This window comes from Chiloscyllium plagiosum, unplaced genomic scaffold (assembly GCF_037043375.1).
Source record: "Chiloscyllium plagiosum isolate Xiang-an unplaced genomic scaffold, Cpla_swu_hap1 HiC_scaffold_21, whole genome shotgun sequence".
Classification (NCBI taxonomy): Eukaryota; Metazoa; Chordata; class Chondrichthyes; order Orectolobiformes; family Hemiscylliidae; genus Chiloscyllium; species Chiloscyllium plagiosum.
Genome location: NW_028270159.1, coordinates 23,254,057 through 23,279,702, shown reverse-complemented (window position 1 = coordinate 23,279,702; position 25,646 = coordinate 23,254,057). Strand labels below are relative to the sequence as shown.

The following is a 25,646-nucleotide window of genomic DNA, read 5'->3' as shown; positions in this document are numbered from 1 at the left end:
TCTTTTTTGGATTTGATTTTTTCTTTTTCAGCGGCCTCGATGTATAAAGACAAAACACTATGGAAGTGTGTCATCTCCTGCCTGAACTTCTATAATTATTACATCTTTGTCTTACTTTCTTAAATTTTTTAAAATTGTATTGCAGTCAACAGCTGAGTGATGAAGCTCACCTCTGATTCAACCCCAGCACACAGCAGAACTGGTTGGTTGATTTAAAATTTATGAAATTGACCTAAAACAAGAAACCGAGGCTTTTTGCTGTCAGACTGCACTAGTGGAGAATGCGTGGCAATATGTCAAGAGTGGCTTTAAAAAAACTTTCAGGATTATATTTGTGTAAAACACACAGAGACAATATGAAATTTTTCATTTTAAGCTGGACTGTAAAACAGGGGACAGCCAGGCACAACCCTGTGTTACATCTCGCTGATTTCAGGCTGCAGTTGGCTGTGACACCAAAGTCCTCCTGACACACTCTGCTTTACATTTCGTTCACTCTGTCTGCAGCTCCCACAGCCAATGCACAATTAAGTAGGTCTTCTATGGGATGCACTGCCAGGTTTTAATTCTGTTAGATTGTTTAAACAAGGTGCAATCTTTTGCCAACCTGTAGGGGTGAAGAAAACCTCCATGGCTTCAGATGAGGCGTTAAACTACAAACCAAGCAGTCTGTGCAGGAGGGCGTGAAGGCACTGTTTGAGAATGACAGGGAGTTCCCTCACTGACTTGGAACAACATTCCTCCCTAAATTAATGCCACCAACTCCTGATCCACTCATCTCCTTTATTCTTTGTGAAATCGTGTTGTGCACGGATTGGCTCCTGTGTTTGCCTACCTCACAAAGGTACTTCAAAAACAATTGCAAAACTCTGATGTCCACGAAAGATGCCGAGTCTACGGAAATTCTTTTTTTCTCTAGGGATAGATGATACTGAAACAATCTCGATTTAATTGCAGATATTCACTTAATGTCAAACCTATGATACATTAATGATGGTGTTTTATTTTGAGGGCAGTAATTTCATCGTTCCAGGCTTAATACTGTTCACCTGCTTAAAAAGAGATTGGACATTAACACTTTGTTCAAGATCAAGTTGCCCCCATGGCAAGTCATTGCTTGCTCAAGTGCTCCCGTCACACCTTCCCGAACCTGAGCTGCCACTTATACAATCGACCTTCTGTTGCTCAGCTGTCCAGCACTTATACACCAGAGAAACCTGCCACACAAGCTTTCCGTGTTTAAAAAGAGCTGTATTGTACGGTGATAAATGGCTCGGTGACAAATACCTCCTACGTGTATTTCCTACGGAAAGGAGAACGTGAGGACTGCAGATGCTGGAGTCGAGAGTGTGGCGCTGGAAAAGCACAGCAGGTCAGGCAGCTTCCGAGGAGCAGGAAAATCGACGTTTCGTGCATAAGCCCTTCATCAGGAATTATTCAACTTCTAATGAAATGTAGATCTATTGCCAGAATTAAATCTTGGTGGTCAGAACTATGATTTCTACCCTGTGGTCTCTTTTAATGTTACAATCTTCTCCAAGTGAATAAGCCAATTGGATTTTTGACAAATCTGGTCAACGTTTAGTAGAATGACAGAATTGCAAGAGACCTCAGCAATGGCCAGCACAGGTGACAGTGAGTTACAACAGTATCTTTTACAAATAAGAAAGGTCCATATTCCATTGATGTCTCTGGTGAACATAACTTACAGGGGTCATTAATGCAACCAAAGGTACATGACCAAAGGTACATGACCAAAGGTACATACCCCCCCAAAAGGGCCACTGAATTTTCCTACTTTTCTTTGAGCCCATATGACTCAATGCAACATTCCTGATGAAAGGTTTATGCCTGAAACGTCGATTCTCCTGCTCCTCGGATGCTGCCTGACCTGCTGTGCTTTTCTGGCACCATACTATGTTCGGATGAAAGGCTATCAATCTGACACATAAATTCTGTTTCTCTCTCCAGAGACGCTGGCTGCTCTGTTGAGCATTTTCAGCATTTTCTGGGTTTTTTTCCCCCTGAGTTTAAGTCAGGCTATGCTTAATTAGCTGATCTTAATGGGAGCAGATTGATTTCTGTCTAATTAGCTTCTGCGTTCCTGAGCTAGTGAGGAGAACATTTTGATCAGGACCATGTTCCTGGTTCACACTGCTGGACAGCAGTCATGTGAATCTTTGATAAAGAGAAGATCAGATTTGGCTGTCATTTCCTGTCCTCTCCTGTTTACAGCAGGCTGTCATTTCCTGTCCTCAACTTGTTTACACTTGGCTAGGGTCCCACATGATGTGCAGCCAATTGTGGAAGTGCAATTGAATTTCCAAAAAGGAGCAATTAGAAAAGAGGGCAATAAGAGAACTGCTTAATATTGCATTGGGTGAAAAAGGGCTCCAAGAGAAGTAGGAAAATTCAGTGGCGAGTACAGGGGACAGTGGATGGGAATGTACCTTTGGTTATGTACCTTTGCTTGCATTAATGACCCCTGTAAGTTATGTTCACCAGACACCTCAATGGAATAGGGATCTTTCTTATTTGTAAAAGAAAATGTTGTAACTCACTGTCATCTGTGTTGGCCATTGCTGAGGTCTCTTGCAATTCTATAATTCTACAAAACTAAGGTGGTAAACTGGGAGGTGTGTTGGGGAAGAGTGGTGATGGCTCAATACAGCAGCAATCCCCCCTTTTAATGGAGTCTGGGGATGGGGATTGCTGCTGTATTGAGCCAGAGATATGGGGACCATCTTTGGCAGGCTCCTTTTTTAGCTTGGCTTCAATGGACAATGCACACGTTGCCACAACTTAAAATGGAGCTTAGATTCCCATCTATTCTAAGAAGCATCTATCATCTACACAGGCCAGTACTCAAGCCAGCAGCTTTCTAGCTAGGGGCAGATATTTGACCAACTGGAATGGAGCAAGTTTCCTCCTGATTTGAACTCAAGGCATCAGTACAATTTCTGCTGGGTGGGTTATGTCATAATTCAAAAATTGTTTATATAAATCTCTGAACACAGTTTTGGAAAGTAAATAAGTTAAATGAAAGAGGGACAGACAGGATAACTTGGCCCACATAGAACATGAATGCTGCTGGAGACCAGTTGAACCACAGACCTATTTTTGTGCCATAATTACAGTTAGCTTCATTCTTTTTTATGTTCTGCCATGTTCAGTATCTTGCTTTAAATGGTCTTGTCTGTATATTATTAACTTTTAATAAATCAGACCTTGTAGCTTTAACGTGTACACCCTGATCAGCAGTGGATATCATGTCCCATTGTCAGATGCCAAATGGTGGGCATCCCACACATTCTACTGCAGTTATTAGCTAATGGTTAAATATTTGTACAAAAACACAAGGTGGTGGTCACTCAGAGTTCAGGTTTCTGTGGCTACATACAGGTTTACATGCATGTTGTCATCTGGAGCTATGGTTAGTGATGATCGAGGCTCCAGTTTTCTTTCTGTAACATATCAACCCAGAAATTTCTCTCACTTTCTGTTGCCATGAGTTGGAAGGTTGGAATGATTGGAGGATGATATTCAACCAGCATGATGAACACACATTCCTTGGCTATCAAAAAATGGGATGGGATGGGTACCCCAAGTTTTTGACTCAGAGCCAGGGATGCTGTGCACTGTGCTGTAAGACTTCTTATATTCTTTGTAAAGCTGGGTGTATGATGATGAAGGCTTGTTCACTGGAGACACTTGTTAATTGTATTACCACTGAGGTTAGTTATATTTAGGCTGGGCATTAATTGTAAATCCACCTGAGCTTATATACATACTCAAAGACTGAATTAGGTTGGAAGTGCATGATATATAATGTGTGTCTCTATAAATAGAAGTTTGGAAGTGTATAAAGACTCAGCACCTAACTATTGCACTACCTGTGCCTATTTGAATTTTAATGACACATATTGAAACTTCTACCTGGCAGTGTAAACAAAAGTATCAAGGAAAATCCTAACTTGTGATATTGTTTAGTACTTAGAACAATGATGTTAGAATGGGAGATGGTATAATGAGTTATGAATAAGACATAGGGTGGTGCAAAGTTATTTAGAAGCAGCTACGTTGCTGTAGGCTAAATGATGGTATACACTGAGCTTTCCATTGTGAGGTTTACTTGAATGTAGATTTTTTCTAAGAAAATTCCTCTTTGAAATCTCTACTTCACTGAAATGTAGAAGTGAATCAGTAGAAGTTCAATTAATACTCCAGGACCACCTGAAAGTGGTAAATTCCAGGTGTACAACAGCTTCAGTTTAAATCTCTTTTCATTCAGAATTCACTGGAATATGACTTCAATAGGGTCCCTATGCAACATCTATGCCAGCACGTTCAATGCACAGTGTCTTAATACAGAGTGTTGCAAATGCCTTACTGCTGTGTGGTTACTCAGCACCGAACTTGGTCATCTCATAAGACAGTAACAAATACATTGGTCAGAAAAAACTCTACTGAATAGCTTTTATTTCTAACCCCACATTGCTCACAAAGGCCGTTCCTATGATGCAAGTGGAATTTATTTCCAGGAATTGATACAAGCGAACTGGAAGGCAGGCACTTCAAATACACTTATATCTACATACTATTAATCTATTTCATTAATAATGCATCATTTGTTTGAAACACAAAAAAAATGTTGCATACAAATGTCTCTTAAGGAACTATGTGGGTTTCTTAAGTAAGATTTCAGGAAATTGAAGTGTAAGTTTAGGAAGCAAAATTATGTGAAATTAAATAACCGATATATTTTTGTTTATGTTACAGTGGGGCATGTTCATATATTGAAGGTGATGAATGATATTTTTACATTTTTGAGGAAATTACAATTCTATACTTTACAGTTAAACTCAACATGTTCTAACAAAGCCACCGATGTCACGAATGTATCTTATAAGAAATACCTGTGATAAACTTAAATAATGCTAATTGTATAAGGATATGGGTTGAGTTGACTGAAGTGGATTTAAAAGGAGGTTGGTAGAAAAGATGTTTGAGGAACAATGGCAGATGTTTAAGAAAATAGTTCATAATCCACAGCAACGATATACCCCAATGAGGAAGGAGTCTGTGGAAGGGATAAACTGAACACAACAACCAAGAAAGTTAATGATAGTATCAAATTGTAAGAAAAAAACATATATTGTGGCAAAGATGAGTTGTAAGCCAGAGGATTGGGAAAATCTTAAAAACCAACAAAAGACGAGCAAAATAAGAAAAGTAGGAGAAAATAAACTATATGGGCAACTTAACAAGTAATATTAAAAACAGGCAGTAAGATCTTCTTTAAATATATACAAAAAGTGCCAAAGTGAACATAGGTCTTTTAAAGAACCAGGCTAGGGAAATAATGATGGGGAACAAAGAAATGGCAAAGAATCCAATAAGTACATTACATCAGTCTTCGTAATAGAGAACATCAATAGTATTCCCAAAATACTAAACAATAAAGGGGTTAAATGCAGCAGCGGAAATAAACAAAACAACTGCCACTTGAGAAAAAATACTGGGGAAACTGATGGGGCTAAACACCTTGGACCTCATGGGTTGCATTCTAGGATTTTAAAGTAAGCAGCTACAGAGATGGTAGATGCACTGGTGGTAGTCTTACATGTAGCCCGAGATTCTGGAAAAGTCTCAGAGGATTGGAAAACTCCAATGGAACACACTTCCTCAAAATATGAGGGAATCAAAAATCAGATGATTATAGGCCAGTCAGTTTAACATCTGCCATTCGGAAAATGTTAGAGTCTGGAGTAGAGGATATGATAGCAGAGTATTTAGAAATGCGTAACATAATTGAGTGGAGTCAGCATGGGGCTTACCAAAGAGGAAATCATGCTTAACAGATGTAATACAGTTCTTTGAGGAGGTAACATAAGGAAATAAAAAATAAGAGTAGGCCGATCGAGCCTCTTCAGCCATTCAATAAGATTATGACTGACCTTTCTGTGGACTCAGCACCACTTACCTGCCCGCAGAGCATGACCCTTATTTCCTTTACTATTCAAAAATCTGTCTATCTTTGCCTTAAAAACATTCAATGAGGTAGCCTCAACTGCTTCACTGGGTGGGGAATTTGCAGCTTCGTAACCCTCTGGGTGAAGAACTTCCTCCTCAATTCAGTCCTAAACCTGCTCCCCCTCATTTTGAGGCTGTGCCCCCTAGTTCTAGTTTCACCCACCAATGGAAAAAACCTCCCCGCTCTTATCCTAGCTATTCTCTCCATAATTTTATATGTTTCTGTAAGATCCCCCTCATTCTTCTAAATTACAATGAGTACAATCCCAGTCTGCTCAATCTCTCCTCATATGGCAACCTCCTCCATTCTGGAATCAACCTAGTGAACCTCCTCCAGTGCCAGTAATACTTTCTCAAGTAAGGAGACCAAAACTGTACACAGTACTCCAGTTGTGGCCTCACCAGCACCCTATACAGCTGCACCATAACTGCCCTATATTTAAACTCCATCCCTCCAGCCAAGAAGGACAATATGCCACTTGCCTTCTTAATTAACTGCTGCACCGGCAGAGCAAATTTTTGTGATTCATGCACAAGGCCACCCAGGTCCCTCTGCAGCATGCTGCAATTTTTCACCATTTAAATAATAGTACATTTTGCTGTTATTCCTACCAAAATGGATGATCTCACATTTTTCAAATTTGTACTCCATCTACCAGACCCTTACCCACTCACTTAACCTATCTATATCCCTCTGCAGACTTTCAGAGTCCTCTGCACATTTGCTCTATCACTCATTTCAGTGTCATCTGCAAACCTTGACACATTGCACTTGGTCCCCAACTCTAAATCATCTTTGTAAATTGTGAACAATTGAGGTCCCAACCCTGATCCCTGAGGCACACCACTAGTTACTGATTGCCAAACAGAAAAACAGCCATTTATCCCCACTCTTTGCTTGCTGTTAGTTAACCAATCTTCTATCCATGATGAAGCATTACCCATAACACCATGCATCTTTATTTTATGCAGCAGCCTTTTGTGTGGTACTTTGTCAAATGCCTTCTGGAAATCTATATACACCACATCCACTGGTTCCCCATTGTTCACCATGCTCATAATGTCCTCAAAGAATTCCAGTAAATTAGTTAAATATGACCTGCCTTTCATGAACCAGTGGATGTAATGTATTTGAGGTGTGTCCTCATGCATGAATCACAAAAATCTATTGTTGCAGTTCTACTGGTAATGGGGAATTCAAATGGACTGTTGGCCTTTACTTAGAGTCATAGAGTCATAGAGATGTACATCATGGAAACAGACCCTTCGGTCCAACCCGTCCATGCCAACCAGATAACCCAAATTAATCTAGTCCCACCTGCCAGCACCCGGCCCATATCCCTCCAAACCCTTCCTATTCATATACCCATCCAGATGCTTTTTAAATGTTGCAATTGTACCAGCCTCCACCACTTCCTCTGGCGGCCCATTCCATACACGTACTACCCTCTGCATGGAAAAGTTGCCCCTTAGGTCTCTTTTATGTCTTTCCCCTCTCACCCTAAACCTATGCCCTCCAGTTCTGAATGTCCCCATCCCAGGAAAGGGGATTAAGTATAAAATGAGTGAGGTCTTGCTAAACTTATACAAGGTGCTAGTCAGATCATAGCTGGAATACTGTGAATAGTTTTGGTCCCGTTATCTAAGAAAAGATCTCCTCGCATTGGAGGCAGTCCAGAGAAGTTTCATTAGATTGGATTACAGGCATGTAGGGATTTTCTTGTGAAGAGAGCTTGAGTAGGTTGGGCTTGTTTTCGCTGGAATTTAAAATAATGAGAAGAGAACTGATTAAAACACATGAAATATTTAGGGGGTTTGACATGATACAAGCAGAGAGATTGTTTCCCTTTCTGGGAAAGTCTCAGACCAGAGGGCATTATTTGAGTTAGGGAGTCACCCAGAGATGAGGTGGACAATTTTCTTTTCGAATGTAGTCAGTCTGTGAAACTCTTTTCTGCTGAGGGCTATTTTGTTAAGCTTATTCAAGGCTGAGATAGACAGATTTTTTAATCAGTAAGTGAATCAAGGATTATGTGGATAAGGGATAAAAGTGGAGTTGAGAGTTACAGACCAATCATGGTCTCATTGGATAATAGACCAGACTCAATCTTATTGTCTTATCAGAGCTAGGTTAGAGAATCCTAACTGGCTAACATCATATTTCTGTTATTTTTCTCTTTTCTGTTGATAGGTTATCATAAGAAAGATCCAGCAGTTTCATCAGACAGTCTGTTATCCACAAATTCTTGGTCTGTGTATGGTTCCAATGTGATGCAGATGAGGCAGCCCGAGCTCCCACCTGATTGAACCTACAGGAATACCCAAAATCTGAAGAAGGCTTATGCCCGAAACGTCGATTCTCCTGTTCCCTGGATGCTGCCTGACCTGCTGTGCTGTTCCAGCAACACATTTTCAGCTCTGATCTCCAGCATTTCTCACTTTCTCCTCTAATCTCAATAAATGTATTCTTTGGATCCCAAACAGAAAAGTGGCCAAGGTATGGGCATATTCACAGGAGACAACCAATTAGAAAATCAATTCAATTTTCACTCTCCGACATCAAGTTACTTACTGGTCTGAAAATAGTGAATAAGCTAGAACAATGTAGTCCAATACATAACCAACTAGCCAGATGTGGCTAATTGCATTTCTGATTTATAAATATAAGATGATCAATTAACACTCTCATTAAATTTGTTATATATTCATACAGAATATAGTTTTAGCCTTTTTTGTTTATCTGATTTTAAGATGCACAGTAAAATATCAAACTTCTTTTTTTATAATGTGAGCCATTTAATCCCCTGCTAGCTCAACAATGGCAGATAAAGGGCAGCACTGTGGCTCAGTGGTTAGTACTGCTGCCTCAGAGTGCCAGAGACCCAGGTTCGATTCTACCCTTGGGTGACTGCAAACTCCACATACACATTCTGTGTGGATTTCCTCGGGGTCCTCTGGTTTCCTCCCACAGTCCAAATATGTGGATTGACCAAGCAAAATGCAGGTTTACAGGGATAGGGTAGGGGGTGGATCTGGATGGGATGCACTTTGGAGGGATAGTGTGGACTTGATTGGCTGAATGGCCTGCTTGTACACTGGTGGGACTCTATGATTTGTTTGGCAAATCCAACAGCTCAGTTGGCTGGTTTGCAATGCAGAGTGATACTAACAGTGTGGGTTCTGTTCAACATGCCTTCTCAACCCTCACATTAAACTGCAAACAGTTGTCTCTTTCTCTCTCTCTCTCTCTCTCTCTCTCTGATCAGTAAAGTCGTCATGGTGCTACTGGACTCTGTAATGGACAAGAGTGAATCTGGTAAGGCTATGGCAACTTTACTTTTTTTTGACATGTATCGTGTACTTGTGCATTCATGACTGAAATTATGTGGCTCAAACACTGTGCCCAGTTTCATACCTGTGGCTAGTCAGCAATTTCTTTTTAACCAGTCCTAATAACAGAAATGTGCTGCTCCCTGCATGTGAAAGCTTTCATCGGTTGACCAATATTTAGCAGCTAGATAATACAGTAACATTCTCATTCTAAATCCTAGAACCGTGTTTGAGCTTAGAAATGCATGAAGTGTGATTCTGTTGAATATAAATGTTATGTAATGGAAATAAATGGTAAGAAATTGAGAACATTCGAATTTAGTGGATAGCAATGAATATCAATGGTGTTTAATACTGGATCAATAAAATTTGGAATTGAATTATACAATCAATTTTTTTATTCATCAAATTGAGCCTTCATTCCAAATTTCTTCCATACCTCAACAGTGATAGTAAAGCTGTCATACTGGAGTCGGGTGAAATGAAACTTTTCTAATTTGCATATTTGTTTTTCCAATCGATATATAGCTTTAATTTATGGTTTCTATTTGTTGAATATTTAAGATTGCAGGAATTCCTCTTTTGAGCAAAGATCTGTTTGGTATTTGCTGTAACATTCATCATAGAATATTTGACTACGGAAGGCAAAACAGGAGCAGTTTTAAACAGAGAGCAGGTCTCTGAGGGCATTGTTAACATGTAGTTTGGGTAATGATGTTTAGCTTCTACTCTTGGCTGTGCCTCTACACTGCTCTAAATAGACTAAGTCAGGCAATTATTAGCTATTTATAAATTCCTATGATTAATCAGAGGATAGTTGCAATAAATTCAGATTTCAGACTGAAAGTTCTGTCTCTTTATTTGTTGGATTTGGTGCAACCTATATCTGGAGTATCATGGCTACACAGTAATTGCAAGATTTTAACGAGTGTGTCTCTTTGTTGAGATAGACATATGTATCTTATGCATCATTTCTCTCAGTATTTTTTACAATAAGTCAGATGATATATTGTTTTCAAAGGACAGAGCATCATATGTAAAAGAAAATATATTGTTTTTACAAAATCAAGCTACGGTCCTATCAGGGCCATAAATTTTAACTATTGTTTAATTAACACCTGCTTGGGTAAAGCAGAGTTTATTGTTATTTGACAATCAATAGAATCATGGAAATTTCCATCAAAGATGTAAGTTATTTGTCCCATCATGTCTGTGCTAGATAAAAAAGTCTATCCAGTCTAATCTCACTTTCTGCTTCTTCATCAATAACTTTCTAAATTACAGCTCATACAGTGCATAACCAAGTGTTTTTTAAATGAGATGAGCGTTTCTGTTGTTATCACCTGAATCAGACACTGAATTCCAGATCCCTACTATCCTCTGGGTGAAAATATTTCTCCACAGTTCACCTTTAATCCTTCAACCAATTACTTTATATCCATTTCATCTCTTTATTAGACTTTGCTATCCATTCTAACTAAGACCGCCATACACTTGAATGAAAGCAAAACATTGTGGATGTTGGAAATCTGAAACAAAACAGAGAATTCTGGAGAAACACACCAGCAAGTCTAGGAGAGAAATCTGTGGAGAGAGAAACATTTTGAGTTTGACATGACTCTTTTTCAGAACTTTTACACACCTCAGCCTTTTCCTTTCCAACCTTTCCAATCTAATCTTCCTGCATAACCTAAATTCTCTAGTCCTGATCACTTCCTCTTAAATTTCTGCATTATCCTTTTTTGTTAAATTTACAGCTTTCCTACAACGTGGTGACCAGATCTGTGTGCAGTACTATAGCTGTGGCCTACTTAGGGTTTTACACAGTTGTAGAACAACCTTTGATATTCTATGGCTTGGCTAATAAGTGTCCCTTCTGCCTTTTCAACCATCACATTTACTTGACTTATTACCTTCAGTCATCTGTTGAAATACAATCCATGATCACTCGCTTCTTCCACAATTTCAACATCCTGCCATTTATTGTATATTCCTTTGCCTTGTTTACTCATTTGACTATTTTTGCAGCTCAAAATGTCAGTTTAGGGCTGTGATAGCTACGATGAGGCAGAGGACATTTTGGTTTTAGAACTTAGATATCAGGATAGAAATATAAGAAAAATGTGGATCTATAAGTCAACAGATCTGGAAAAAGCATTCTAAGCTGTCTATGATAAAAGTAAAGTACAGTGGATGCTGGAGATCTAAAATTTAAAAAAAAATGATGCCAGAGAAACACAGCAGGTCCTGCAGCATTTGAAGAAGAAAAGTCATGCTGGACTCAAGTTGTTAACTGTTTCTCTTTCCGCACAAGATGCCAGCATTTTCTGTCTCTCGGGCATCTACCTTGAAATGGTGAAGTAAGTCCTCTGTAGTACCTGAAGAATTATCATTTCCCTTTCTTACTGAAGCTACATACATCAGTTAGGATTTAAATACAGATTGTTTTTGAATTCTCATTATAAACATATTGAAACTCAGGCACGGCAACCATTTCCTGCAACCTGTCTGCCTGCTTCCTTCTCTTTCTCAAGTGACAGGTAATCATTTTCTTGAAAAAGTTTAACTTAAACATATTCTAAAATTCAACTTTTTGTTTTCTTTATCAAATCATTTTGGGGAAAACGTATGATATTATGGATGATGACTACATTTTTTTCATGAAGAAAACTGCATTTTCATATAAACACATTAAAAATGAAAAGCTAGCCTTGCCTATGTTTCTCATGGTGTTAATCTCTCTGAAGTTAGAAATTAAGCGCTGCTAATGGTTTTCCTGCTCAATTTGACTTGTTGAGGCCGAGAGGGTCTTGAAATGTCATTTTGAGTGATTTGTTCTGTTCTCTTTCTGCTTCTATTATTGGTAAATGTTCTCAGTGCTCATTGTCATTGAGTTCTCATTTGTCACTGTTGTATAAGTATAAAATCTGAATGAAACAATTGAGGACGTAACCACAGATCCTTCCATACTTTAATGCCTGAGGTACAATGAGCAAAGTGGGTGCTAAATGTACCATTTTATAACAGCATTTCTTCATCTCTCTGAGTAGAGCTGACATTTGAAGTGCCACGGAAAAGTATTATCTCTAATAGATGAAAAAAATGTTCTGTCTTTATGCATTTCTCCTGTAAATTCTACTACCCATGGTGATAAGGGAAATTGCTAATGGAAATCTGTACTCCTGAAGTTTCACCTTTCTGCCAGTGATGGTGCTGTGATACCTCAGCTCTACATCTGCTGGTTCCTCAGCCAGTCACTAAAGAACCTCCCATGCTGCTGCTTCTCAACATCCCATCAACGTTGCCATTTAGCTATGGAGAATAAAGTAAAATTAATACATTTTTAGTTGAGGCAAAATATGTGAATTTACAATGGAGCATGTTTTGACCCACCAATGTGGCGTGCCTTAAATCGAGCCTCACTACTTCTGAAATCGTACCAAATGTTAAAGTTTTTTTAAGGTATGAACAGTTCCCCAATTTACTTGACTTTCAGATCAAGGTAGATAGGAAGCACAGACCAGATTTCTGTACTAAACAGGGATGATTTTTCTTATAGGTAATTAATATAGCTACAGACAAACAGATATATACCACTGGCATGTAGCACTACTAATTATAAGTCTAGTCCTCTTACAAGCTCTCCCTTACAGAAACTAACACAGACAAACAAATAAGGAAATAGATTATTGATGGGCATAGAAGAAAAACTGGAAAATCAGTGCAGTGGTCTTTGCCTCCTGATTCTTATGTTGAAATATCCTTCTTTGCCTAGCCTGGCCTTTGGTGTTCCATTGTTTTTCTCTGAAAATTTACGTTAGTTTCCAAGAAGTTCAGAGTGGCTGATTCATTTGGAAAATATCTCTTATTTATCAATTCAAAAGTCAAAATCACAGTAATTGCTGCAGAGAAGGTATATGGTTTTCTTCAACTTTAACTGATCCTTTTTACTGCAGAGAACAGGCAGCTTCTCTTGGGGACAACAGCAGTACACAGTTCTGTGTCTGTCTCTATATCTGTCTGAGTCTTTGTGCCTTATTTCCAGTTCCAACTTGCTCAGCTAACTGAGCATCAATCAGCTTCACTTATAAAGATTTCCTCGGCTCCTGATTGTCTGCATATTGTAGTAACATACAGCATCAAAAGCAGTTCCCAATAAGTATCAAATTCCTTGCTGTGAAAGTATGTATCTGTCTGGCAAATTCATGCTTTCAAAAGCAGTCCTTTCTTATTGTAGTCCATAGTTTTGGAAGGCACCAAATCAAAAGAAGATAGTCTTTACAAATTAGATAAAATTAATAAGCTTCGAGTCAATTTGCCTAATCATTGTGGAGGCCATAACCCACTACCTCCAACAACTAAGCCAATACTCTATGTTTGATATTAGCTTCTCCACACCCCTCTGAGTTTCGTATTGCATCAATGTCAACAAATGTTGCACAATGTCGATTTGCAATTGCCTCTGAGCTCTAGAGTATCCAAAACCATTATATTTTCATTTGTTTCTTATTTGCCCTAAAGTTCAGGTCATGTTGTGCAGAATAATGTTTTTGAAACTTAACTGAGTTGAGTTGTGTCAACCCTTTTCTAATTGTAATCTGCAGACCAAGTGCTCAGCAAATCTGAACAGAACGGCTGTGTGTCTACTGTTAGATTATGATATACAATTCTAATAATAGGAATGCAATTCTTCTTCTCTATGTGATAATAAAATTCTTTGAAATAATACAGTTACTATGTTGCCAAAGATGCCAACCTCCCTAGATCTCTTTACTCTTTGGGCATACCTTCAGCAACTTAGGATCTGGGACAGGGCTTCCCAAAGTGGTTGTTGTGACCCCAAGAGTGCTCATGAGCTTTATGGTTGCAACAATGCCAGCCATGGAACTCCTTCTGAGTTGTTATAGCCGTGCCTCCACTTCAACGGTCCCGAAAGCCCCCACTCTGTTCTCACTGAGAAGTGGTCACATTAATTTTCAAGCCTCAAGATTGGGATTGCAGTGGGAAGCACTGTGCTAGGAATTCCTTTCCTCGTCTTCTTTGTACCGCCACCTTTTGCTCTCCTTTTAAGACCCTTGTAAAACTCTCCTCTGATCAAGTTTTGTTCTCCTGTGCCAATAGTTCGGAATGCAGCTTCCTTTCAGATATTCTGTGATGGTGCTCCTCTGATGTGCCTTAATTGGGACACTTCACAATGTTAAAGGTGCATGTGTACAGTAGCATGGTGGCACAGTGATTGGCACTGCCACCACACAGCACCAGGGACCTGGGCTTGATTCCAGGTTTGGGTGACTGTCTGCGTTGAGTTTGCATTTTCTCCCTGTGTCTAGGTAGGTTTTCACCGGGTGCTCCAGTTTCCTCCCACAGTCCAAATATGTGTAGGTTAGGTGGATTGACTGTGGTAAATTATCCCAGAGATGTGCAGGCTGGGTAGGTTAGCCATGAGAAATGCAGGATGGTGGGGTTGGTCTGGGTCGGGGTGCTGGTCGGAGAATTGGTGCAGATCTGATGGGCTGAATGCCCTCTATCTGCACTGTAGGGATTATATAATTCTAAATTGGTTTTTAAACTTCAATGAGCTGTTCTGAAGATGGCACATATCCCTTTCAGGTTTTAAACATGTACATTCCCCTGAGGTTTCAAGGTTAACGGCATTGCTTAGGGTAGAGTTTTCAAGTCCTATGCCACCATTGTGCTAGTGCTAAAGGAACCAGAGGGAGCCAGTAGTTGTGGTTTATTTGGTCTTTCAGAAGGACTTCGACAAATTCCCATGTAAGAGATTAACATGTAAAATTAAACGCATAGATTGAGGGTAATGTATTGAAATGTTTAAAAATCAATGAGCAGACAGGAAGCAAAGAGTAGAAATAGTTGTGATAATTGTGTCCTTTTCTGAATGGCAGGCAACTGACTAGTGGGGTACAAAGAACAAAGAACATTACAGCACAGGAACAGGCCCTTCGGCACTCCAAGCCTGTGCTGATCCAGATCCTCTATCTAAACCTGTCACTTATTTTCCAAGGATCTATATCCCTCTGCTCCCTGTCCATTCATGTATCTGTCTAGATACATATTGAATGAATCATGCCCGCCTCTACCTCTTCCGCTGGCAACACATTCCAGGCACCCATAACCCTCTGCATAAAGAACTTTGCACACATAGTGTGCACCCTTAAACATTTCCCATCTCACCTTGAACTCGTGACCCCTAGTAATTGAGTCCCCCACTCTGGGAAAAAGCTTCTTGCTATCCACCCTGTCTCTACCTCTCATGATTTTGTAGACCTTAATCAGGTTTCCCCCCCCCTTAACCTTCATGTTTCTAATGAAATTAATCCTAATCTACTCACATCTCTTCATACCTAGTGCCCTCCATACCAGGCAACATCCTGGTGAATCTCCTCTGTACCCTCTCCAAAGCATCCTTCTGGTGATGTGGCAACCAGAACTGTACACAGTATTCCAAATGTGGCCAAAGCAAAGTCTGATACAACTGTAACATAACCTGCCAATTCTTGTACTCAATACCCGACAGTCTGATGAAGGAAAGCATGCCGTATGCCTTCTTGACCACTCTAACAACCCACATTGCCACCTTCAGAGTACAATGGATCTGAAGATCCTGATCTCTCCATACTCAATTTTCCTCAGGGCTTTTCTATTTATGTTATAGTTCGCTCTGGAATTGGATCTTCCAAAATGCATTAGCTCACATTTACCCAGTTTGAACTCCATCTGCCATTTCTCTGCCTGAATCTCCAATCTATCTGTGTTCTGTTGCATTCTCTGACAGTCCCCTTTGCTATCTGCTACTCCACCAATCTTAGTGTCACCTGAAAACTTGCTAATCAGACCACCAATACCTTCCTCCAGATCATTTATGTATATCACAAACAAAAGTGCTCCCACCACTGATCCCTGTGGAATACCACTGGTCACAGGTCTTCATTTTGAGAAACTCCCTTCCACTACTACTCTCTGTCTCCTATTGCTCAGCCATTTCTTTATCTATCTAGCTAGTGCACCCTGGGCCCCATGCAACTTCACTTTCTCCATTAGCCTACCATTGGGAACCTTATCAAATGCCTTACTGAAGACCATGAATATGACATCTACAGCTCTTCCCTCATGAATCAACTTTGTCACTTCCTCAAAGAATTCTATAAAGTTAGTAAGACATGATCTTCCCTGCACAAAACCATGCTGCCATCACTGATAAGCCCATTTTCTTCCAAATATAAATAGATCCTATCCCTCAGTATCTTCTCCAGCAGCTTCTCTACCACTGATGCCAGGCTCACCGACCTATAACTACGTAGATTATCCTTACTACCCTTCTTAAACAAGGGGACAACATTAGCAATTCTCCAGTCGTCTGGGACCTCACCCATGTTCAAGGATGCTGCAAAGATATCTGTTAACGCCCAGCTATTTCCTCTCTCACTTCCTTCATTAACATGGGATATATCCCATGCGGACCTGGGGACTTGTCCACTTTAATGCCTTTTAGAATATCCAACACTTCCTCCCTCCTTATGCCGACTTGACCTAGAGTAATGAAACATCCATCCCTAACTTCAACATCCGTCATGTCCCTCTCCTCGGTGAATACCGATGCGAAGTACTCATTAAGAATCTCATCCATTTTCTCTGACTCCATGCATAACTTTCCTTTGTCCTTAAGTGTGCCAACCCTTTCTCTAGTTAACTCTTGCTCCTTATATACGAATAAAAGGCTTTGGGATTTTTCTTAACCCTGTTTACTAAAGATACTTCTTGGCCTGGTTTTGCCCTCTTAATTCCTCGTTTCAGATTGGTCCTACTTTCCCGATGTTCTTCCAAAGGTTCACCTGTTTTCAGTGACCGAGACCTTATGTATGCTTCCTTTTTCCTCTTAGCTGGTCTCACAATTTCACCTGTCATCCATGGTTCCCTAACTTAGCCATTTTCACAGGGACATGTCTGTTCTGCACTCTAGGAGAAAGTGAGGACTGCAGATGCTGGAGATCAGAGCTGAAAAATGTGTTGCTGGAAAAGCGCAACAGATCAGGCAGCATCCAAGGAGCAGGAGAATCGACATTTCAGGTCCTGAAGAAGGGCTTATGCCCGAAACGTCGATTCTCCTGCTCCTTGGATGCTGCCTGACTTGCTGCACTTTTCCAGCAACACATTTTTCTGTTCTACACTCTAATCAACCTCTCTTTAAAAGCCTTCCACATATCAAATGTGGATTTACCCTCAAACATCTGCTCCCAACCCATATTCCCCAGCTCCTGCCGAATTTTGATATAGTTGGCCTTCCCCCAATTTAGCACTCTCCTTTCAGGACCACTCTCATCTTTATCCACGTGTGTTCTAAAACTCACAGAATCGTGATCACTATTCCAAAAGTAATCCCCTACTGAAACTTCAACCACCTGGCTTGGCTCATTCCCCAACACCAGGTCCAGTATGGCCCCTTCCTGAGTTGAACTATTTACATACTGCTCTCTAAAACCCTCCTGGATGCTCCTTACAAATTCCATTCCATCTAAACCTCCGACATTAAGCGAATCCCAGTCAATGTTGGAAAAATTAAACTCTCCCATCACCGCCACCCTGTTGCTCCTACATCTTTCCATAATCTGTTTACATATTTGTACTTCTTTCTCATGCTCGATGTTGGGAGGCCTGTAGTACAGCTCCAACATTGTTACCACACCCTTCCTATTTCTGAGCTCTGCCCATATTGCCTCACTGCTCGAGTCCTCCATAGTGGCCTCCTTCAGCACAGCTGTGATATCCTCTCTGATGAGAAATGCAACTCCTCCACCCCTTTTACCTCCCTCTCTATCCCACCTGAAGCATCGATATCCTGGAATATTTAGTTGCCAAACTTGCCCTTCCCTCAACCAAGTCTCAGTAATAGCAATAACATCATATTCCCAGGTACTAATCCAAGCCCTAAGTTCATCTGCCTTTCCTACTACACTTCTCGCACTAAAACAAATACACCTCAGGCCATCTGTACTTATTCGTACATCATCTGCTCTCTGCCTACTCTTCCCCTTAGTCACGCTGACTTCATTATCTAGTTCCTTACAGGCTTTAGTTACTGCTTCTTTACTGTCCACTAACCCCTCATTTGGTTCCCTTCCCCTGTCACATTAGTTTAAACCCTCCCCAACAGCGTTAGCAAAAGCACCCCCTAGGACATTGGTTCCAGTTCTGCCCAGGTGTAGACCATCCGATTTGTAATAGTCTCACTTCCCCCCAGAACATGAATCAATGTTCCAAAAATCTGAACCCCTCTGTCCTGCACCATCTCTCAAGCCACTTATTCATCCTGCCAGTTCTTTAATTTCTATTCTGACTAGCATGTGGCACTGGTAGCAATCCTGAGATTAGTATCTCTGAGGTCCTACTTTTTAACTTGACTCCAAACTCTCTAAATTCTGCTTGTAGTACTTCATCCCATTTTTTAACCTATTTCATTGGTGCCAATATGCACCATGACAGCTGGTTGGGTAGCCACTGCCCAAATATTATCAGTTCACTCACCTTCCCAGAGCTTAATTCGACCACTCCCACTCAGCTCCTTGCTCTCACCACACCCACTGCTGCTGCAAAATGGAGCAGGGGTTGGTATTAGGACCCCAGCTATTTACAATATATATTAATGATTTAGATGCGAAAATCAATACTAAATTATTCTCAAAACTTGCAAATAACACAAAGCTACAGGGAAGGCTAAGCTGTGAAGGGGATGCAGAGATGTTGCAGTGTCTTTCAGATAGGCTGAGTGAATCAGCACATTTTTGTAGATGCATTAAAATATGGATAAAATTACATTATCTACTTTGATAACAAAAATAGGAAGGCAGATTATTGAAAGGAAGGTCATTATAAGTTACTGCAGTGGGCAGTAAGGAAGGCAAACTGTATGATGGCCCTCATGACGAGAGGATTCGAGTACAGGATCAGAGATGTCTTGCTGCAATTATACAGTGTATTAGTGAGGCCTCAGTTGGAATATTGTGCAGTTTTGGTCTGTTTATTAGAGGAAAGTTGTTCTTGCTGAGGAGGGAATACAACGAAGGTTTACCAAATTTATTCCTTGGATGGCACGACTGATGATTGAGGAGTGATTGAGTCAGTTAGGATCATATTCACTGGAGTTTAGAAGAATTGTGGAGAATTTATTAGAATCCTACAAAATTCTAACAGGACTAGTCAGAGTCGATGCAAGCAGGATGTTCCCAATGGAACCAAGGGTGATAGTTTAAGGATAAGGGATAAACCTTTTAGGACTGACAGGAGGAGCAATTTCTTCATCCAGGGGGTGGTGAACCTGTGGAATTGACTATCACAGAAAAGTGTTTTAAAGAAGGAGGTAGATATAGCTGTTGTGGCTAAAAGGATCAAGGGATATGGAGGGAGGGTGAGATTAGGGTACTGAGCTCAATGATCAACTGTGATTATATTGAATGTTAGAGCAAACCCAAGGGTGTCGAGGGACCTACTTCTGCTGCTATCTGCCATGTTTCTATGTAATTTCTGGTTTCAAAAGAACAAGCTTTCTCTGAGCCAACACTGGAAGTGTCTGTCTATTTCTTCTTATAAATGTAATGTGTAGCAGGGTTTGGTAGCATTCTAAGCCTTCACATTTTGTTACGCACATCTCTACATAAGATCAGGCAAATATGAAATAATAAGGTTTATTACCTTGTTAACATCATTGTACAGGTGGGAGACAAATGGGAGTGCTATACTTATCTTCAGCATATCTGCTTTAGAATTGGAACGATCAGCCAGGATACTCTGATCATGATCCAGTGATTGACTGTGTTTGCACATGTCTGTTCGCTGAGGACAGGTGTGGTGACCCTGCAGTTGAACAACCAATTGAGATTTATTACTAAGACTCACATCTGAATGATAACCATTGGGAGACATGCTGGAAGGCCGTCAGAATGCACCAAAAGGAAAACAGGAGTCAGCCATTAAGTTCCTTCTGCACCATCTTTCAATTAGATCGGGACATCTACCTCCAATCCATTTATGAGGCTTTACTCCATATATTCCATGCTAATACTCAAAGCAAATTGATCAATCTCAGTCTTGATAGCTCTGAAGGTCCTAGCATCTACTGCCTTCTGGATAAATGTGAGGTAATGCATTTTGCAAGAAGGAGCAAGGTAAGGAAGCACTCAACGAATGGCAAGATATTAGGTTGCGTACAGGGATCTTGGGGTGCTTGTCCACAGATCCCCAAAAGATGGTAGGACACATTATTAGGGTAGTTAAGACATATTGAATGTTTGCCTTTACCAGTTGTGGCACAGATTATAAGAGCAGGGAGGACAAGTTGGAGCTGCACAGAACGTTGGTTAGACTACAGTTGGAGGATTGTCTGCAGATGCGGGCACCACACTATAGGAAGGATGTGATGCACTGGAGGCAATGCAAAAGAGATTCAGCAGGAAGTTGCATTTCCAGTATTTCAGCGATGAAGACAGGCTGAATAAGCTGGGGCTGTTTACTTTAGACTAGAGAAGGTTGAAGGGGAATCTGATTGAGGGATTATGAGAGGCCGTGGACAGGGTGAATAGAAGGCAGCAATTCCCTGAAGGGTCAATGACAAGGGGGCATCGTTTTAAAGTGAAAGGAAGGAAGTTTAGGGGAGTTTTGAGGAAATATGTTTTTACCCAGAGGATGCTGGGAGTCTAGAATACAGTGCCTGGGAGGGTAGTTGAGGCAGAAATCCTCAACCTTTAAAAAACGCTTAAGCACTTGAAATGGCATAACACCCAAGGTTATGTGGATAGTATGGGGAAGTGGGACTGGGAGATAGTGGTTTATATTTGGTAATGCATACTTGATGGGCAGAAGGGCCTCCTCTGTTCTGTATGATTATAACAGAGTTCCAACTTTCGATATCCTATTGTGTGGGAAAGGCGTTTCCAGAATATTGTCCAAAATGGCCAGATTGTAATTTTTCAATTGCATCACTTCCTTCTTGGTCTCCTTCACCATCAAACTCTTTTAACATTTTAAAACTTTCAATCAGATCACCCTTCAATTTTCTGTACAGACTAGCCATTAGTCACATGAAATATTGTAAAGGCGTCCTGCTATCAGAGTTACTTCTTTGACAAAACACAAAATGATCATAGGCTGTGTAATGCATTCTTAAAACAAATAAAGAGCAAGTTTTATAATTTGGAGGTACACTATTGCTCTTGCACCCTTCCAAAACAGCTATTATACTTGTAAATTTGATAGCTAGAAGATTAATTCCCTGTCATTGATAACCTTGAAAATATGTTCCTATTTCAGCCCTTTCAATGACCTGTTCTCGTCAAAGAATTGATGCTATTTGTGATCTACTGGTTTACCATAGTGAACAGAAGAGCAATTCAACTTCTGTCATGACTAAGTGGTAATAAAATTTTAATGCACAAGTTTCAATGATGAAAGACCAGAAATAATATTTTATTTGTGCTGACTTTGTGGTCAAGATGAACATATAGTAGGTTGCAGAGTAATTGGAAGGACACGCCTAATGTGAGGCCTTGTTAGCCTGTGGGTTCCAAATACACTTAATGTAAATCAACAGAAATGAACTAAGTCTCTGAATCATCCTGGGCAATCAATTTCAACCAGGGTTTTACATCGTAATTTTAAAGAACTGAATTGAAAATTGAACCAATTTCTCTGGTATCTGTTCCATTAAGACATCTTGTCTGTTGAATTTCTGAGGAGCTCTGCTTAAGTAGAAACTTTGCCTCAAAATTCAAAATGCATTCTCACTTTCAAGCCCCAAAAACAGCACTTCAGCATCCAGTACAGCAGGTGGGGGATGTGGGGAAGGGGGTTGGGGGGTGTTGAGGGGGTTCATACACATGTTAATCACCAGAATTGGGCCACCCTCCATATTGGAAGTCTCCATAGGTGCAAAAACTACATGCCAGTACTCTTCAAATTGAACGGTTATAGCACAGAAGGAGGCCATTAGGCATGTCAGATCTATGCCATCTCTCTGCAAGGGCAGTTCAGTTAATTCCATTCTCCCCAAACTTTCTGTTGAAGTGCTTATTCAATTCCCTTTGGCAAACCACAATTTTATACGTCACACTGTCTGGCAGTGTATTCCGATTCACCAAATGTCTGGAATTGTTCATTATGTAGTGTAAGACAGTGCTTCCTCAAAATGCTATTGGGTCTTTTGACACTCCTCTTTATAATCCTGTCCTCTGGTTCTTGACCCTTCTGCCGATGAGGACAGTTTCCCTCTATTTACACTTTCTAAGCCCTTAGGATTTTGAACACGCCTATCAAATCTCTTCTTTAAGGATAACAATCACAACTTCTCCAAACTAGCTCTCATTCCTGGAACCACTCTTTGCCCGGTCTCATAAGAATCCCAAAAATAAGGTGCCTGGTAAATGTTTTAAGTAAGAGTTCTTTGGTTATTGTGGAACATCTCCATGGTACTGGGCTCCAATGACTTGCCACCTGATTAACTTTCTCAGCTTCATGTGGCACTGATCTGATGCTGGATTGTTTCAGTGGCATTCACATCCTTCTACAGGATGTGATCAGGATGTTAAATGTGATCAGGTGGGCCTGGAAGTTGGCAAGGTGACCAGGTGAAAGCAGGTACAGTGGGAAGGAGAAGGAGGAGAAGCAGAAGAACACTGCACAGCCCCATGTCCTCACCAGGTCTTCAGAGCATACTTCTCCTACTTCATCTTCACTGAGGAATACAGCCCAGAGTGCAAGGTGCTCAGTGAAAACTCTTACCAAGCTACATCATCTGCTACAGCCATAACTGGAATATTGCATTAGAGCTTGAAGAACATTGCATGTAGCTGTGAGAATGATGGTGAGCCCTTAACCTTCATGTGACAGATTAGTTCCACCTTTAGCAGGAGGTATTGCATAGTTTTCAATCCACCCCTGCACTGGAGAAGTTACTGAGACACTCTCTACACCAAGCCGAGGACTTCCATTGCACTTTCCCAATCACAGTGTGAAACAGAACGAGAGAACACAAGCATTGACTAATTCATTCATGCCCTTTAGGGAAAAAAGCTGCTGTCCTAACCTGGTCTGGCCTACTTGTGACTCCAGACCCACATGAATATGGTTGACGCTTAACATTGCCCTCTGGGTAATTAGGGATGGGCAATAAATGTTGCCTGGCCAGTGATGCCCTCATCCAGTGAGCAAAGGAAGAAAAAGAAATTTGTAATTTCCCCGGCCCAGGTTGCACCTGCATCTTCTTGCATGCTCCCCATCAGAATCAGGTTCACTCAGTGTTCAGCTGGTTTCAGAAAACATGCAATGCAACAGCAGATCTATTGGCTGGAAACAGTCAAGACTGTTTCATCCTCTGCCAATTGTTTACATTATCGTTATTCCAACCAGGCTAGCTGCTTGTAACCTGCCCACTAAACCAAGTTCTAACCCCTTTAGGTTTGTGTGTTCAGCAGGTGCCTCTACTGTGTGGGTGAAGAGAGTTAGCATACTTGCTGCAGTTGTGGTTAGCTTGCTTCTCAATTTCTGTCCACGCCACTTGCTTGCAGTAATGTGTGGAAGAGAGTTAAATGTGTAAGCCTCTTGTCAGAACAGTCTCTCCATTGGCAATCCATCTACTATGCTCTTTCATGACAACACACAGAAGTTTACCTGGGTCCCTGGCTAATGCTTCAGGGGAACCCAGGGGTGGCCCTAAACAGGCAGCTTATACGATTACTGGAATGTGGACATCCCCAGGCACTCACCAATCAAACAGGAGGAACAGTTCCATTGCCTTGTTGATGCCTCGGGAGATTTGAAGGGCAAGGGAGTAAACCCTAACTAAATACCTGGAATGGAATCCAAAGGCCCACTGGTGCTAAATATATTATCTGTCAGACAACTTGCTGTAACAATATAGAACACTGTATTTCTGTGGACTCAACCAGGATCTTCAAAAGGGGTACCCTGATGTCTGGCCGTCCAGGGTTTTTAAACATTCCAGTTTCATGTAAAACAGGAGACAGCAGTTACAAGTGACATCCAACTCCATTAGTGTAAAAGATGAGTGCCACATGCTGTCTCTGGTGAGGATAATTGGTCAGCCATTACCCAACTCAAGTCAAGCAGCTTTTGACTAGTAAGGTGCTGACATGCTGTGATACATCTACTCAATGGATGCTTCAAATGACACTTGACTTGCAGCTAATCAGTTTAGATTAGATTACTTACAGTGTGGAAACAAGCCCTTTGGCCCAACAAGTCCACACCGACCCGTTGAAGCGCAATCCACCCAGACCCATTCTCCTACATTTACCCTGCCCCTAACACTACGGGCAATTTAGCATGGCCAATTCACCTAACCTGCACATTTTTGGACCCGGAGGAAACCCACAGACACGGGGAGAATGTGCAAACTCCACACAGTCAGTCGCCTGAGGTGGGAAATGAACCCAGGTCTCTGGTGCTGTGAGGCAGCAGTGCTAACCACTGTGCCGCCCAGTTATGTGCGAAAGATAGCTGTAATTGACATGGAAATTGCCAGGTTGAACATCTATAGAACATTCCTTCAAAAGACCCAGCTCAGTGGATCACTGAAATAAAAAACATTACACATTCATCTGTCATGAGAAGACTTCTAAAGAAACCATGAAAACTGTGCAAGCTTTACTATAAGGAACTCACTATTCTCATTGATAGAAACCCCCACATGGTTCAGAACGTGTTCTCTCCATTTACCTCTCAACTTTAGCAAAGCCAGTTAATCTCCATTGCATAGGTGAAAGATCAATTCTGTGAAGAGATTGACTTTGATATCAGCAGAATACCCAAATTATCTTGAATCTACTGAGTGACCTCAACAGAGGAGTGGATGTAGACCTTGAGTTCTGGCCCTCCTATTCTTAGAAAACCTGGCTTTGGAAAGAAAATGAGTGTGGACAGAGACTGTGAACTTTACGGCTTCCATGAGCTGTGTAGACAAGCAGAAGGGCTGAAGAGGTCACGGCACTGTGGCAGTGAGAGAGGGACCCCTGCTTGTCTACCTTGGATTCCAGCATCTGCAGGGTTTTTTTGGTCTCTCTCCATTAGCTGTGTAACAAGTACCCTGTTTCAGAACAAACATACAATAAGGAGACATACTGGAGCTGCTCAGGATTCAGGCATTGGTGTCACCTGAATCTGATCATCGTCAGTTATTGCTCATTGAACAGTATTTTCAATGCATGAAATTGCCACAGTACTGATGATGATGAAGAAGATCACTAGTGTGCACTAGGGTG

General features: G+C 40.9%; 1 long non-coding RNA gene across 4 annotated transcripts in view; it reads left to right on the top strand.

Annotated features, from left to right (window-relative positions):
* The window catches only part of LOC122564858 (uncharacterized), a 73,825-nt gene that overhangs the window by 32,903 nt on the left and 15,276 nt on the right, over positions 1 to 25,646 (top strand). For 3 of the 4 annotated variants that reach the window (XR_015760777.1, XR_015760778.1, XR_006316027.2), the window contains exons 4-5: positions 8,225 to 8,530; positions 9,300 to 9,349. This is a non-coding gene — a long non-coding RNA (uncharacterized LOC122564858). Of the gene's footprint in view, positions 1 to 4,779; positions 4,803 to 8,224; positions 8,531 to 9,299; positions 9,350 to 25,646 lie in introns of all 4 variants that reach the window. The other variant, XR_015760779.1, reaches the window with a different exon arrangement.